The 15945-nt window shown below is 51.5% G+C and overlaps 1 long non-coding RNA gene across 1 annotated transcript; it reads right to left on the bottom strand.

Moving 5' to 3' along the window:
• Positions 1-5363: 5363 nt before the first annotated feature.
• On the bottom strand, positions 5364-14843 carry LOC122686904. The gene is made up of 3 exons (XR_006338941.1): positions 14627-14843; positions 8326-8406; positions 5364-6309 (listed from the first exon to the last, which is right to left on the bottom strand). It is a non-coding gene; the product is annotated as an uncharacterized LOC122686904 (long non-coding RNA).
• Between the last annotated feature and the right edge of the window lie 1102 nt (positions 14844-15945).

A 15945-nucleotide genomic window follows, 5' to 3' on the forward strand; every position in this document is an offset into this window, starting at 1 on the left:
AATATTCTGAAATGATCCCCTGGAGAAGGAAATGGCAACCCACTCTAGTATTCTTGCCTGGAGAATCCCATGGAAGGAGGAGCCCGGTATGCTAGAGTCCACGGGGTCGCAAAGAGTCGGACATGACTGAGCGACTTACATTCTTTTCTTTTCTTTCTTATTCTGAAACCTAAATACAGACCAGGTATTCCCAGTGGAAACCGAATGCTCCAGTTGAGATGCGCTGTAACGGTTAAGTGCATGCTGTAAAAACTTGGTAAGAATAGAAGAATATGAAATATCTTACCGGTAGTTTTTACCATTGAGTGCATGTCAGACTTATGTTTTGTATGTGCTGTGCTGTGCTTAGTCGCTCAGCGTGTCTGACACGTTGTGACCCCATGGACTGTAGCCCACCAGGCTCCTCTGTCTGTGGGGATTCTTCAGGCAAGAGTCCTGGAGTGGGGTACCATGTTCTCCTCCAGGGGATCTTCCTGACCCAGGGATCGAACCCCGGTGTCCCGCATTGTAGGTGGAAATATTTTGGTTACATTGGGTTAAATAAAAAACATTATTCAAGTTGATATCAAGGTTTATTTTTATTTATTTTTAGTGTGGCTAGTGGAAAATTTTAAATTACATTTATGTACCCTGTATTTCGTGTCTGTTGGTCAGCTCTGGCAAGCTGGAAGCTAATATATCATGTAACAATAAGTCAGCATGACTAGTTGAGGTTTTTTTTCCTACTGAGGGAAGTCTAACCATCCCTCTGAGTACTAGGCTTGACTGAAGGCCTGTTTTCTTTGGAAAACTGTGTGTTCAGAGGTTTTGTCCATTTTTTTCGGGTCACTTGTCTTTCTATTATTGAGTTGTAATAGATCTTTTATTTATCTTTTAATCTTTGTTTTATGTTGGCGCACAGCTGATTAACAATGCCATCAGTTCAGGTGTACTGCAAAGTGATTCAGTTACACATACACACACATCCACTCTTTTTAAAATTATTTTCCCACTTCAGTTATTATAGAATATTGAGCAGAGTTTCTTGTGCCATAAGTAGGTCTTTGTTGGTTATCTGTTTTAAATATGGTACTGTATATATGTTAATCCCAATCTCCTAATTTATCCCTCCCCATAAATAGATCTAAAAAGCAGCATGCTAAAAAGCAAAGACTTTACTTTGCCAACAAAGGTCCATCTAGTCAAGGCTATGGTTTTTCCAGTGGTCATGTATGGATGTGAGAGTTGGACCCTAAAGAAAACTGATCGCCGCAGAATTGATGCTTTTGAACTGTGGTGTTAGAGAAGACTCTTGAGAGTCTCTTGGACTGCAAGGAGATCCCACCAGTCAATCCTAAAGGAGATCAGTCCTGAAAATTTACTGGAAGGATTGATGCTGAAGCTGAAGCTCCAGTCTTTGGTCACCTGATACGAGAAGTCAACACATTGGAAAAGACCCTGATGCTGGAAAAGATTGAAGGCAAGAGGAGAAGGGATGAGATGGATGGCCGGCAGCACTGACTCAGCGGACATGAGTTTGAATATGCTCTGGGAGTCGGTGATGGACAGGAAAGCCTGATGTGCTGCAGTCCACGGGGTCGCGGAGTCGGATGTGACTAAGCGATGGAGTGAGCAACAAATAGATCTTTTTATGTTTTAGATACAAGTCTCTTATCAGATATGTGATCACAAAACATTTTTTTTATTCTGTGGACGCTCTTTTCACTTTCTTCACAGTGCAGCTGTGGCTATACACTTTAAGGTATTGTTTTTTTTTTTTTTTATTGTGTTAGAAAAACCATAGCATTGAATTTACCAGCTTAACCCCTTTTAAGTGTACAACTCTGTACGTTGAGTGTATTTACGCTGTTGGGCAGCAGATCTCCAGGGAACGGGAGCTCAACTCTGTGCTGGGGGCCCAATGTGCTGTCTCAGCTGTTGTGGATATTGTCACTTAGATTGGGGACAGTTTTGTGTGGTCAAAATATTAAATCATGGCACTTGCAGGATCCTAAAACTGCTGTACTGAGAGATGTTAAAAGGATTAGGATTGATGCTGAAGTTGAAGCTCCAATACTTTGGCCACTTGATGCAAAAAGCAGAGTCATTGGAAAAGACCCTGATGCTGGGAAAGACTGAGTGCAAGAGAAATGAGTGACATTATTAGAGACATGCAAATCAAAACCAAAATGAGGTACCATTTCACACCAGTCAGAATGGCTGCTATCCAAAAGTCTACAAGCAATAAATGCTGGAGAGGGTGTGGAGAAAAGGGAACCCTCTTACACTGCTGGTGGGAATGCAAACTAGTACAGCCACTATGGAGAACAGTGTGGAGATTCCTTAAAAAACTGGAAATAGAACTGCCATATGACCCAGCAATCCCACTTCTGGGCATACACACTGAGGAAACCAGATCTGAAAGAGACACGTGCACCCCAGTGTTCATCGCAGCACTGTTTATAATAGCCAGGACATGGAAGCAACCTAGATGCCCATCAGCAGACGAATGGATAAGGGAGCTGTGGTACATATACACCATGGAATATTACTCAGCCATTAAAAATAATTCATTTGAACCAGTCCTAATGAGATGGATGAAACTGGAGCCCATTATACAGAGTGAAGTAAGCCAGAAAGATAAAGACCAATACAGTATACTAACACATATATATGGAATTTAGAAAGATGGTAACGATAACCCTATATGCAAGACAGAAAAAGAGACACAGATGTATAGAACAGACTTTTGGACTCTGTGGGAGAAGGCGAGGGTGGGATGATCTGAGAGAATAGCATTGAAACATGTATATTATCAATTGTGAAACAGATCGCCAGTCCAGGTTTGATGCATGAGACAAATGCTCAGGGCTGGTGCACTAGGATGACCCAGAGGGTTTGGATGGGGAGGGAGGTGGGAGGGGGGTTCAGGTGGGGAACACATGTAAATCCATGGCTGATTCATGTCAATGTATGGCAAAAACCACTACAGTATTGTAAAGTAATTAGCCTCCAACTAATATAAATAAATGAAAAAAAAAAAAAAAAGAGAAGTGAGTGACAGAGGATGAGATGGCTGGATGGCATCACCAACTCGATGGACATGAGTGTGAGCAAACTTTGGGAGACAGTGAAGGACGGGAAGCCTGGCATACTGCAGTCCATGGGTCACAGAAAGCTGGACATGACTTAGCGACTGAACAATAAAGACAACATAAGGTTCAGAGGTGGACCGGGGAAGGTCGAGGTCAAACTTGAGTTTCATCTGCAGAAGGTCATGAAAGGGGCTTTGTAATATCTTCCCTACCTGAGGGCAGCAGTGCTGAGGAAAGTGATTATATCAATATGTCCTGATGGGCAAACAGTGATGGGCGTGATTTCAAAACATTTAGTGAGAAGACCCTGGCCTCCAGATTAGAAGGCCTGCTGGCGTGTGGGGTCCACCACGGGCCGTTTGATGCTGTGACAATGAGAAAGTCACTTAATGTCTCTGAGTCAGTGTGACTTCTCCCTCCCAGACGCTGTGATGAGGGCTGGATGGCACTCTGTGCCTGCAGACAGTGCACAAACCTCAGAATATGCCACAAATGGGGGGTTCTGGGCAGAGCTGTGTCCCCTCGAAGTTCACATGCTGAAGCCCTAACACCCAGGAACTCAGAATGTGACTGTATCTGAAGATGGGGTCTTAAAGGAGTGCTCATTAGGGTGGGCTCTAATCCATTCTAACAGGTTTGGACACATACGGGGGAAAGACCATGGGAGGACGCAGGGAGAAGACGGCCATCTGCAGGCCAGAGAGCGGCCTCAGAAGGAACCAGTGCTGCCCCTGACCTGGGACGTCCAGACGCCAGGCTGGGAGACAGCACACTGCTGCTGTGTAGGCCGCCCCACCATCCGATGCTGGGGTGGCAATCCGAGTAAGCTGATACGGGAGTCACGTGGGAAACAGAAGCAGAAGTAATGTCTGTGAAGTGTCCATTTATTATCAGGGGGCTGCAGAATGGGGCTGTGGAAACGAGAGAGGCTGGAAATCAGAGCTCTTTGCTTCCTGCTTGGCCACCGACTTACTTGGTGACCAGCGAGTCTTGGGACCTCTCTCTGCCTCAGCTTCCTCGTCTGAGAACTCAGGGTTGGATTAAGGCCTTGTTCTCTGACTCCAGTCCCCCAGTCCTCCGTTTTACAGTCATCTTGATGACATCTGGGAAAGAGGGGGTAAGGGTCTTGTCTGACTGAGAAAAGCATACAGCCAGCAAATCACAAATAAGATGGTTTAGTTTGATTCTATCTCTGTTGTTGTTCAGTCGCTAAGTCATGTCCAGCTCTGCGACCCCATGGACTGCAGCATGCCAGGCTTCCCCTGTCCTTCGCCACCTCCTGGAGTTTGCTCAAGCTCATGTCCATGAGTCGCTGATGCCATCCAAACAACTCATCCTCTGTTGCCCCCGTCTCCTCCTGCCCTCAATCTTTCCCAGCATCAGGGTCTTTTCCAATGAGTTGGCTCTTTGTATCAGGTGACCAAAGTATGGAGCTTCAGCTTCAGCATCAGTTCTTCCAAAGAATATTCAGGGCTGATTTCCCTTAGGATGGACTGGTTTGATCTCCTTACTCTCCATGGGACTCTCAAGAGTCTTCTCCAGCACCACAGTTCGAAAACATCAATGATTCTGTCTCCAGCTGCCTTTGAAAGTGGTGTTTTAGAACCAACATCAGTCTGCTGCCAAGTCTGCACCTTGGACCAGAAGTTCTCTCTCCGTGGCTGTTTTTAAGACAAGCTTCATAAACTTTCCCCAAACCTGCCTTCCTGGAGAAATGCGGCAATCTCCCTTTCCAGCCTGCTCACCTCACAGTGCTGATCTTGCCCACAACCAAAACCTATTTGGACAAAAAACCACTGAAGACGTGTTGACAGCTGCTGAGAAAAAATTTTCACCATCTCCCAGAAAACACTGGTGGGACAAGACCTCTGCAGCTGAAGCCGTGGTGGTGACAAGCCTTACTGTCTCGAGGGTCGCCGGCTCCTGGAGCGTGTTCGGTCTCTGTGCCACAGCCACCTGCATTCTGATAAAACAGAGTTCCAATGCAGTGAAATTTACGTGGACTTGGGTCATTCGGGACCTGAAAGCTTTCCTCTCTGTAGGGATCTTGGTTTCACTCAGGGATCAGATTCAAAACAGTTAGGCACCCTTCGGGTTGGACGTGGCCGTGAACCAGCTGGCCCCGGGGAGGTGCGGTATCGGCTCGGCCCCCCGTGAGGGTCAAACCACACGGCTCCCTGGAACGTGGGTTCATCGTCACAGAAACCCAGAGTGTGTTTTCTGATCCTTCACGAGGCCATGGGGTGCACACATTGTATACCCGGCCGTGCCCCTTGCATGATGCTGGGCAGGAGCGGGGCATGGAAGGGCTGGTTGTCAGGACTTCATAGATTCTGGTCTTCATGGATTGCATGATGCTGGGCAGGAGCGGGGCGTGGAAGGGCTGGTTGTCAGGACGTCATAGGTTCTGGTCTTCATGGACAGATGTGAATGTTAATTTCATGCGTTAGCTTGACTGGGCCTTGGGGTGCCCAGACACTTGGTCAAACATTATCCTGGGTGTTTCTATGAGGTTGTTTCTGGATGAAGTGGGAGGGCCTGGTCTGAGCAGCAGAAGGCCCAGATAGAACAGAAATCTGATCCTCTCCAGAGTAGGAGAGGACTCCTCCCGCCAGATGGCCTTCCAACCAGGATACCAGCCTTTTCCTGCCTTTGGACTTGAACTGACACATGGGCTCTTCCTGGGTCTCCAGGCTGTCAGGCTTCAGTCTCAGACTAAAACCACACCGTCGTCTCTCCTGGATGCAGCTCTCGGGACTTGTCAGCCTCCACGATCACGTGATCCAACGCTTCATGACTCTTTTACGATCTTTCTACGTTTATACTCCCACCTTGCAGGTTCTGCTCCTCTGGAGGAAACTGATGGTGGCACAGTCTCTGAGGTTACGTTTTTTTTCCAAAGCTCCTCCTGGTAGGCAATAGAAGCTTTGGACGCTCCTATATTTCAGGCTCAATTAGATTTTCATTTCTTTTTTTGTTTAAGGAAAAAAAAACCACATTGCCTCTAACTTAATATTTAAATAGGTTCGTTTTATTTGGCACTCCTTGAATAAACGGTTCTTCTTTATACAGAATGGTTAGTAACTCTACTCCTTCTTCCTTCCTAGCGGTGGAGGGGAGTGGGCAGTCCCTCGGGCAGTCCTGGTTTTTCAGTAGAGGCTCTCTCTCCGCTTGCGATATTTGCCTCCCCTGAACAAATGTTTATACTTCTTTCTTCTTTTCATGAGTGAGCTCCCTGTTTGGAAAGAGGAGATTTTCTTGAGAAATTCTAGGTATTCCTGTGAGCCTGCATTTCAGACCCGCCCCCTATGGCTCACTCACCCAGGAGAGCCCGGGCCGAGAGATAGGGCTCCCGGTTCATTGATGGGGCAGAGGGCTGCAGGGCGGTGCTGGATCCCCTCGCCTGTGGTCCCTGACCCAGGACAGATGCCTTCCTGGGGTCGCCAGCGGTGCGGCCCTCCCACTGGTCCAGTCGAGCGGGTACGTGTCAGACCCTGGGCTAAACGCTCAGCCAGCATCAGCCCCCTCAGCCCCCTGCCCCACCAAGGAGGCAGCTGCCTTGAAGAACCCACTTGGAGGACAAAGATGCTGAGGCTTCCTGTGTGCTGTCTATTGCCCAAAGTCACCCCAAGGTCACCCAAGTCACTGGGTGCCCAAAGGGGATTTGACCCAGGTCAGGGAGCTTCAAATCCTGCATTCTTAGCTGCAGACAAGGCCCGAGGGCTGGCAGCTGGGCCAGGCCCTCAGGGAAGGGCAGGGTCCCGCTCAGTTTCCCCAGAGGAACCAGATGGCTGGAAAGAGACAGGGGAAGAGCAGGTCCCGGGAGGGGGACAGAGGCGGCCCGGGCCTTCCGAGTTTCCAGTGCTGGGCTGGGCACCAGCCCTGTCGGCCTCAGAGGGTGTCACAGATGCGGGACAGAGCCCCAGATTATGGGGCATGTTTGTTTGGAGGGAAAGCGGGAAACGTGGATTTAGGGGAGGTTGTCAGAGAGCGAGGATCGGATGGAGAACCAGCAACTTTGGGGGAATAAGAGGTCTTGGCCGAGGTCTGGGAGGAGCCTCGGGACCAGCTCTGGCCCCCAGCGGCTTTTAATTTGATAAAGTCCAAGGAGGGAAGGCCCTGCCTCACCCTGAACCCCTGGGAGGTCGCAGTGCTGAGCCTAGACCCTGTCCTCGTGGGCGCTGAGCCAAGGACAGGACGGCAGTCTTGCTGCCGGAGGACAGTAAGGCCCTGGAAGAGCAGCCATAGTACACGTCACCACCCAGCAGTTCCCGGTGGGGCTGTGTGTGTGTGTGTGTGTGTGTGTGTGTGTGTGTGCGGGCGCGGGCTCCGTCTCTTCAGGCGTGTCTGACTGTTTGTGGTCCTGTGGACTGTAGCCCACCCGGCTCCTCTGTTCATGACATTGCCCAGGCAAGAATACTGGAGTGGGTGGCCATGCCCTCCTCCAGGGGATCTCTCCGACTCAGGGATTGAACCCACGTCTCCTGCGTCTCCTGCTTTGCAGGCTGATTCTTAGAGCCGAGCCAGCGGGGAAGCCCTTCTGCGTGTGGGTGGGGAGGGGGCAGATAATCCCGGGAGCTGAGCCCAGCGCCTGGCGCGGGGCACGGGCTCGGTCCACGGGAGATGAGGTTGAATGCGGGTGGGTGCGTGGCGCGTGTGATGCTGCAGGAGTTGCCTGGAACCTTCAGCGTGGTGGCCAGGTCTGACTCAGAGAGGCCAGGAGGCCCGAGGCCGGCCTGGGAGAGGCTCGGAGGTGTTCTGGAGAGTTCCAGGGACAAGAGTGGGGCCGGAGGCAGAAGCGGAGGGGGACAGCGCGGGTGACTTCAGCAGTGAGGAGGCTGCGGCCCAGGAGGGGCGGGAGGCCGGCCCCCAGGGGAAGGTGCCTGTGGAGAGGGGCGTGTCTGCCTTCCTGGGCCTGGTCACCGGGGACATGGCGGGCTTGGGGAGGGGTGTGTGTGAAGCCCTCCTCCGCATCACTCCTGGGAAAGAGGCTCGGCCTTGCTCAGTTCAGTTCAGCTGAGAAGTGCGGGAAGCCTGCTAGCGGCCCGGTGACTCCTGGACTGTAGACTCGTGAGTGGGGCTTACAGGGTCCCCCAGGATAGAGTCACTTGCTTGTCCAGAGCTGCTCACGGCTCACACGGGTCCCTGGAGTGGATGAGGTACCTCCCTTCTCACCAGGGGGGACAGCCCCAGCTCAAGGACCGATCCTCCACACTCATCTATAGCCAAGGTGGCCCCTGGTTCCATTTACCTAAAGATTTCCGGAGACTTTCAATGATTCTTTCCAGAGCCGCTAAGCTTTTAATCTGATAAAGTATTTCTTTGTCCTCGTCTGTAGGAAAAAGTAAGCACAGTGATCAAGATTTGCTGCACAACTGTGGTTTAATTCCACTGTGTTTTTCTCTCTCTCCACAGTTGCTATCTGTCCTGAAGGACTCCTTCTGACAATATGAAAATACATGTGCATCAGTTACCCATCTCAGCACTGTTTGCAAAATGTTGGAAAGAGGCTGAATGCCCATGCATAGAAGGGTGGTTAAATCACCTACATGATGTCCACACAGTGGATAACCATGCAGCTGTAAAAAAGACAGACAATGAGGAAGCTTCCTACAAACGGACCTAGAGAGCTTTACAGTGTATGCTGTTATGTTAAAAGAAGGGAAGTGAAATCCCTCCCGTGTGCTAGATTTCATGTTAAGAAAGAGGAGGGAACGAGAAAACGTTCATGATCATAGCTCAATACAGTGGCTTAATACACACTGGATAAGAAGGCAGGCACTATAATGGTATTGTGCTAAGTGAAATAAGTCAGACGGAGAAAAGATAAATATTGTATGATCTCATTTACATGTCGAACCTAAAAAAAAACAAAGCAAACATAACAAAATGAAGACAGTCTCATCGATACAGAGAGTGAAGGAGGGATTGCCAGAGGGGAGGGGAGTTGGCAAAATAGTTGAAGGGGATTGAGAAGTGCAAACCTCCGGTTATAACGTAATTAAGCCTTGGGGCTGTAATAAACAAGGTAAAGAATATGCATAATAATACTGTAATGACTGTTTAGGGACAGATGGTTAATAGACTTATCCTGACGATCATAACATATGCAAATGTCAAGCCTCTATGCAGCACACTTGAAACTAACATGATATTGTATGTCAACTGTATTTCAACTGGAAAAAAAAAAATGTAAAACAATAAACAGAATAATCTTGTACCCAGAAAAGGAGCATTTGCATGTACTTGTTCCTTTGTGTCCAAGAAAATGCAGAAAGGACAAGCCCGAAAGTGGTGAGGCTGATTGCGGCAGGGGGCAGGAGGAAGCAGGTGGAAGGAAGCGGGTGGGAACGTGTTTGAGGATTGAGGGTTAGACTCCCAGTGTTCGATGTTTTCTATTAGAGCTTGGGTCATGTTTCACACAAGGGCTTCCCAGGTGGCTCAGGGGTAAAGAACCTGCCTGCCAATGCCGGAGATGCGGGTTCCATCCCTGGGTCAGGAAGATCTCCTGGAGAAGGAAATGGCAACCCACTTCAGGATTCTTGCCTGGGAAATCCCACGGATGGAGCCTGGCGGGCTACAGTCCATAGCGTCACGAAAGAGGCAGACACAACTTTAGCGACTTAACAACAACAACATGTTTCACACACTCCGAAACAAATTAGTAAAATCAGCCAAGATGGAGACAGATCCAAAATGGAATACAAGCCCCAGATGGAATTATAGGTGGATAAGAGAGCCCCATGGGAGAGCGGGCTTCCCAGGTGGTAAAGAACATGCCTGCTAATGCAGGAGATATAAGAGACGTGGGTTCGATTTCTGGGCTGGGAAGATCCCCTGTGGAAGGGTGTGGCAACCCACTCCAGTATTCTTGCCTGGAGAATCCCATGGACAGAGGAGCCGGGTGGGCTACAGTCCCTGGGGTCGCAGAGTCAGACACGACTGAAGTGACTTGGCATGCACAGAGCAGGCATGCCAGAAGGGTGTGGGAAGAAAAGAACTAATAAGGAAATTTGGAGAGCAGGTCGCCAGTGCACACGGCAAGGCTGAGAGCGAAAGGCTGGACCTGCCTCTGGTCTGACAGCAGCTCCGTTTCCCGCAGGGGTGGGGATCCACCGGGAAGTCTGCTCCTGTGTCCTGGAATTCCAGAACTGGGTCAGGGGGTCCGCCCTCGTGGCGTCTGGGGGTCGGGTTTCTCTCAGTGAAGAGGAGAGGAGGACTGGAGGGAAGGGATAGTTAGGGACTTTGGGAAGGTCATGTACACACTGCTCTATTTAAAATGGACAACCAGCAAACACCTATGCATAGCACAGGGAACTCTGCCCAGTGTTACGTGGCCCCCTGGATGGGAGTTTGGGGGAGAATGGATACGTGTCTATGCATGGCTGAGTCCCTTTGATGTCCACCTCAAGCTACCACAACCTTGTTCATCGGCTATACTCCAATATAAAATGTTTTTGGTGTTAAAAAAATTTTAAAAATTATAAAGGCAAAAAAAAGAGGCTGCGGCTCAGGTAAGCCCGAAGGTCAGGTGGGGTCAGTCTGAACTCATGGAGTCTGACATCTGAACAGGGAAGTGTAGAATAGACGGATCTGCACACCCAAATCTTCCTGGCCCTGTCTGCGGGGAGGGCCTGGAAACCACGACAGGTCAGGAGCGGGGAGCACGTGCAGCCCCAGACCTTGAAGTCCAGCCACCGTCCCCCAGGACGAGGACTCAGGGCTCCTTGGAGACGTGGGGTGGGGCTCGGGAAAGGGAGGGAGCGGCCTGGGGCTTCTCGTGTTGCCAGAAAGCTAGAAGGTGCTCCCAAGTGATGACAGCGTGCCGAGCTCCTAGGAAACAAGTCTGAGAGCCTGAGAAACTAAATATTCATGGTTTATTGCCCGCTATCAGTATCAGCTGTTAGTATAGTTCATAGAGATGTAAACACATAATGGAATAAACAATGAATAAAGAGAGGAGGAAAAAGCGTTCTTCCTTGCAGTAAAATTCTAACCAATTCGTGTGGAAGGAATGATGGAAACAGGAACTGACCTTTTGGCAAATAGATGGGGAGACGATGGAAACAGAGACAGACTTTATTTTCTTGGGCTCCAAAATCACTGCAGATGGTGACTGCAGCCATGGAATTAAAAGACGCTTGCTTCTTGGAAGGAAAGCTATGACACACCTAGCCAGTGTACTAAAAAGCAGAGGCACCACTTTGCTGACATAGGTCCGAACTGTCATAGCTGTGGCTTTTCTAGTAGTCGTGTATGGATGTGAGAATTGGATCATAAAGAAGGCTGAGCACTGAAGAATTGATGCTTTTGAACTGTGGTGTTGGAGAAGACTCTGGAGAGTCCCTTGGACTGCAAGGAGATCAAACCAGTCAGTCCTAAAGGAAATCAGTCCTGAATATTCTTTGAAAGAACTGATGCTGAAACAGAAACTCCAGTACTTTGGCCACCTGACGCGAAGTGCCAACTCATTGGAAAAGACCCTGATGCTGGGAAAGATTGAAGGCAGGAGGAGAAGGGGACCACAGAGGGTGGATGCCTCTGGGAGATGGTGAAGGACAGGGAAGCCTGGTGTGCTGCAGTCCACGGGGTCTCAAAGAGTTGAGAGTGGACAACAACAAAAGCAGTGGTTATTCCCACAGGCAAGAAGCAAAGGACGCTAAATCCATAGGTGAAAATAAGATGAGAAAGAAAGATATTTTCAGAATCTGAAAGTGTCTCCCCACAAGATATTAATTATTTACACATGCAAAAACTTTTAACTTGATTATGGAGAAACCAGGTATTCACCACCTTAACCCAGCAATGAAGCAAACTTCCCTGACAAAGAGACATATTTGCATCACATCTTTCACATTTTTGCCCCAAATGCATAACCTGAATTTAGTCGTGGAAAAATGTGAGACAAACTCAAATGGAAAGAGATTCTATGAAAGAACTAGCCCGCGCTATCTTCAAGGCCGTGAAGGACAGATCAGGAAACTTCCCAGGTTGGAAGAGACTAAAAGTGACATGAGAGATAAATACAATGTGGAATCCTGGATGGATCCTGGAGCCAGAAAAAAAAATTGGGAAAATAATAGGCCAACTTGGCACTGGATCTGTAGGTCACCTGACCGTGATGCATCAGCAGAGCTGCATGGTTTTCGTGGTGGTTGTGTTTGGGTTATGTTAGACGTCCATGGCAGGCAGCGCCTTGGAAAGGGAGAACGGGAAGCTGTCTGTATTGCTGTTACAAGTTTGTTTTGCATAAGTCCGAAAAGATCTCACAAAGAAGACTGGATTAAAAGCTTGCATTGTCCTCGTTTTGCACGAGGTATTGTTTCCCAGACACGCTGCCACATGTGCACGCACACTCAGGGTTACACAGCAGCAACCCACTTCCGTTTATAAATCGCTGGAGACGGCCTGCCTGTGGCCAAGAGCACGCGGCGAGGACGTGTCTCTGTTCAGAGGCACCGTCGTGGTCGCTGCTGAGGGTGACAGTCCTCTGCCCCGCTCACAACTTCCTTCTGTTCCTGCTCTGGCACTCGGGAGACCCCATCTGCACCCAAGTGCCACCCCTTCCCCTCTTGGAGCTGTCCCTTCGAGCTCCTAGGTGACCACGCTAAGGCTTTTGTCTCCTCTCGCAAACCTCCAACGCCCTCTCTGCCCCGTCTCACGTCCTGCCCCGATGCCAGTTCCCCATGGACTTCTCCCAGAACAGCCACGGTCCAGGCACCCAGCCCTCTAACGTGAGGAGGTGGATGAGGCCAGAATCAGGAGCACCCTCGCCATGGCTGGCGGCTCTGCTGGCGACCACGTCGCCCGCTGGAATTCGGCGTGGTGAGAGCCGGGGAGCGGGGGTCTGGCCTCCTTCCATGTGCCTCACTCGCCTGCCTCCTGTATAAGTCGCCAACTTTGCTCCAGGTCACCCTCGGCCTTGACTCTCACGGGACAGTGGCCATTGGTCAAGAAGCTGGGGGCCCAGACACAGCGCGGGCCAGCAACGGCCCCTGCTCCCAGGACACGCCGCAAGGGCAGCTGCCCCGGAGGTGGGGTCTCTGCGTCCTGAGCCTGGGGCTCATGGCCACCCCCAGTGGCATCCCGGGCCCTGGTTTCACGGGGAGGGGTGGTAATCTCAGGACAGAGGGGAGTGGCTTCTTCGCTCAGGGAACTTTCCGCCCCACCCTAGCCCGCTCCCTGTCCCTCCCAGCCCCCAGACTGCAGGTGAGCCTCTGTTTGTCCCCAGGTCCTCCCCCAGGCCGGCCCTCACCCGCCCGCCCTGCCCCAAGCTCATAACTCACCTCTGCTTTCTCTCATTCACACATGGCGGTTAGGAGCAACACACTTCCATTAACAGATCCACCGGCTCTGAAGCCCCGGGGCCCTCAGGAATCTACCGTGGTGCCAGCAGCTCAGGGAGCCGCCCGCGGGATGCCACGCTGGGCCCTTGGGTCAGTCTCAGGATGGAGGGGCGGCCAGGGACACGCATAGTGGTGGGTGCGGTCCCCTCTGCGTCCGTCCACCACGCGGCCGGCTGGGGAATCTCACGGTCCCTCTGAGGACCCCGGTGCGTCCTCGGACAGCGGACTGGCCCCACCCGGTCCTTCCCGCCTCACCCCTGACCCCCGACAGCCCCTCCAAGGACTCCCGTCCCGGGACACTCAGCCCATTCTCCCCTCTTCAGTGACTGCGATGGGCGGGACGCGGGGAGCCTGTGCCCCCAGGCCAGGCCAGCTCATGCTCAGACTTCTCGGTACAGACTCGCCCCATAACTTCTCCCACCGTGGGCCCGCAAGAAGACGTCCAGCTTTATTTATCTCATAACCACCAGGCCGCTTGCACAGTTAAGGAGCGGCTGCACCCAGAGGTCTTAGAAGTGTTAACTGGACTGGACTCCTGTTACTGCTCCAGCTTCCAAACCCAGAGGCTGGCTCGCGGGAGAGCCCGGAGACCAGGGCCAGACAAACCTGAGGTCCTGGCCCTGCCTTAGCGGAGCTCACTGGGGCCCGGGAGTGAGTACTGGAGGCAGTGCCCGTCCCCCAGGACCTCGTCTCGCTTCCAGCGCTCAGATCGGGGCGCAGAGGGAGCCCCAGGAGCTGTGTGACGCCCCCTTTCTTGTGCTTGGCCTCCAGGCTAAAGGGCTGCTCTGTGACCCCGAAGGATGCTGGCTCTGCAGCCTCAGAGCCCTGGCTCACTGCTCTTCATCCCCTTCCCTGGGGGCGCTCCCCTCGGGGACACTGGGCTCTCCCCGCCCCGCTCGCCCCGGGAAGGAGCAGTGACCGCATGGAATTGCGGGGGCAAGGGGTGGGGCGGCACCGGGATGCCCTCCCCTGCCGGGGCGGCCGCCTGCCTGCCGGACGGCGGGACAGCGTGCTCCTCAGACCCACGGGCAGGGGGTGGGGCTGGGCACCCTGTCCCCGCGAGGCGGGGACCTGCCTGACCTGACCTGGGGCAGTGGCCTCACTCTCCGTCCAGGCTGTTCACCCCGGGAAGGAGGCATCTCTGTCTGCAGACTCTGGCCTCCCACCACGGCTGAGCTCTGGCGGGGCCCACCGGGGTGCGTTTACCGTTAAAGAAGAGTTTGTCGTCCTTCTTGGCAGAGAGCTGACTTTCATGTTGCATCTTCTTATTAGTGCTGGCCTGATAATTCATTTTAATACGGGCTTCTTTGATGAAGAGCATGGAAAAAAAAAAGCCAGGGAAAGCATGATGCAGGGTTGCTCTGACCCACACTGCACTTTGGAACCTGAGGCGGGGTGCTAACATACTTTCCAGCTTCTCCTGACAACGTGCTCTAGGGAGTCAATGTGCACAGGTGGGCATTCTCTGACCTCTGTGAACCCAACCGTTTGGCGGATGTTCCGAGAGCTAATCCCAGAAACTGGCATTGACATCTGGATGCAGAATTTCAAGTAAACGCTGACCTTCCCTGCTGCTGAATGCGTTCCATGCCCGGTTGTAATTTCAGACACGCGGCTCTCACCATCGTTGAGGGTTAACCGAGTGTTCTGCTTGGACCTCAGGGTGCTATTTCCCTTTTCTGTGTATGTTTGGACCACGCTAAGCTGCAAACTCTGGGAGATGGTGAAGGACAGGGAAGCCTGGCGTGCTGCAGTCCATGGGGTTGCAAAGAGTCGGACACAACTGAGCGACTGAGCAACAACAAAATTGCACTTGGGAAAAGCACGCTGTTTTGTTCACTATCAGCTCTGTGGCCGGGGCCAGTCCATTCAGACCCTAGTTTTGTCCCCTGTCGGCTAGGCTCAATTCCCCGCCCCTGCTCTCAGGAGGCTTAGGGGAGCGTCACACTCGCCGGGTAGTCAGAAGCTCCGACCTGCATGCATCCTGGGGTCCTGCAGTGACTAAACCCCACATGCACCCCAAGCACCAGACCTCTCCTGCATGTGCCCCCAGAGACCCCCCCAGAGTACAGGAGCTTGTCTCTGCCCGTCTGGGTTTGACCTTCCTGCCTCGGGAAGATTACAGAAAATATGGGACTACTGTGTCCTTCACATCTCCATCTGCTTTTGCCCCAGGAGTAGCTGAGCTCAAAGATGCTGCCAAGATGAAACTGTGCATACACACCACAGACCTCCAGGAATACAGGCAATTAAGGCTTGAAAAAGTGTATACTTGCTTTTCTTCTTTGTCGGAGTCGTTGTTAATGTTGTTGAGGTTGTTCTTGTTGGGAATGTTGGTAGTGGTTTTTGTGCGTCAAAAAATGATGATCTATTTGACTCCATCATCTCCTGGACTAGAATTTCATCTTGGGAAAAGCACAGAAGGACACGTGTTAAACCCTTCTGCTCTGCACGGCCCTCAGGCAGTCAGTGAAAGCAGGACTGGACACAGGGACCCAAGGCCATGGGGAGATGGACTTGGTTAC

Source organism: Cervus elaphus, chromosome 30, assembly GCF_910594005.1.
Source record: "Cervus elaphus chromosome 30, mCerEla1.1, whole genome shotgun sequence".
NCBI lineage: Eukaryota > Metazoa > Chordata > Mammalia > Artiodactyla > Cervidae > Cervus > Cervus elaphus.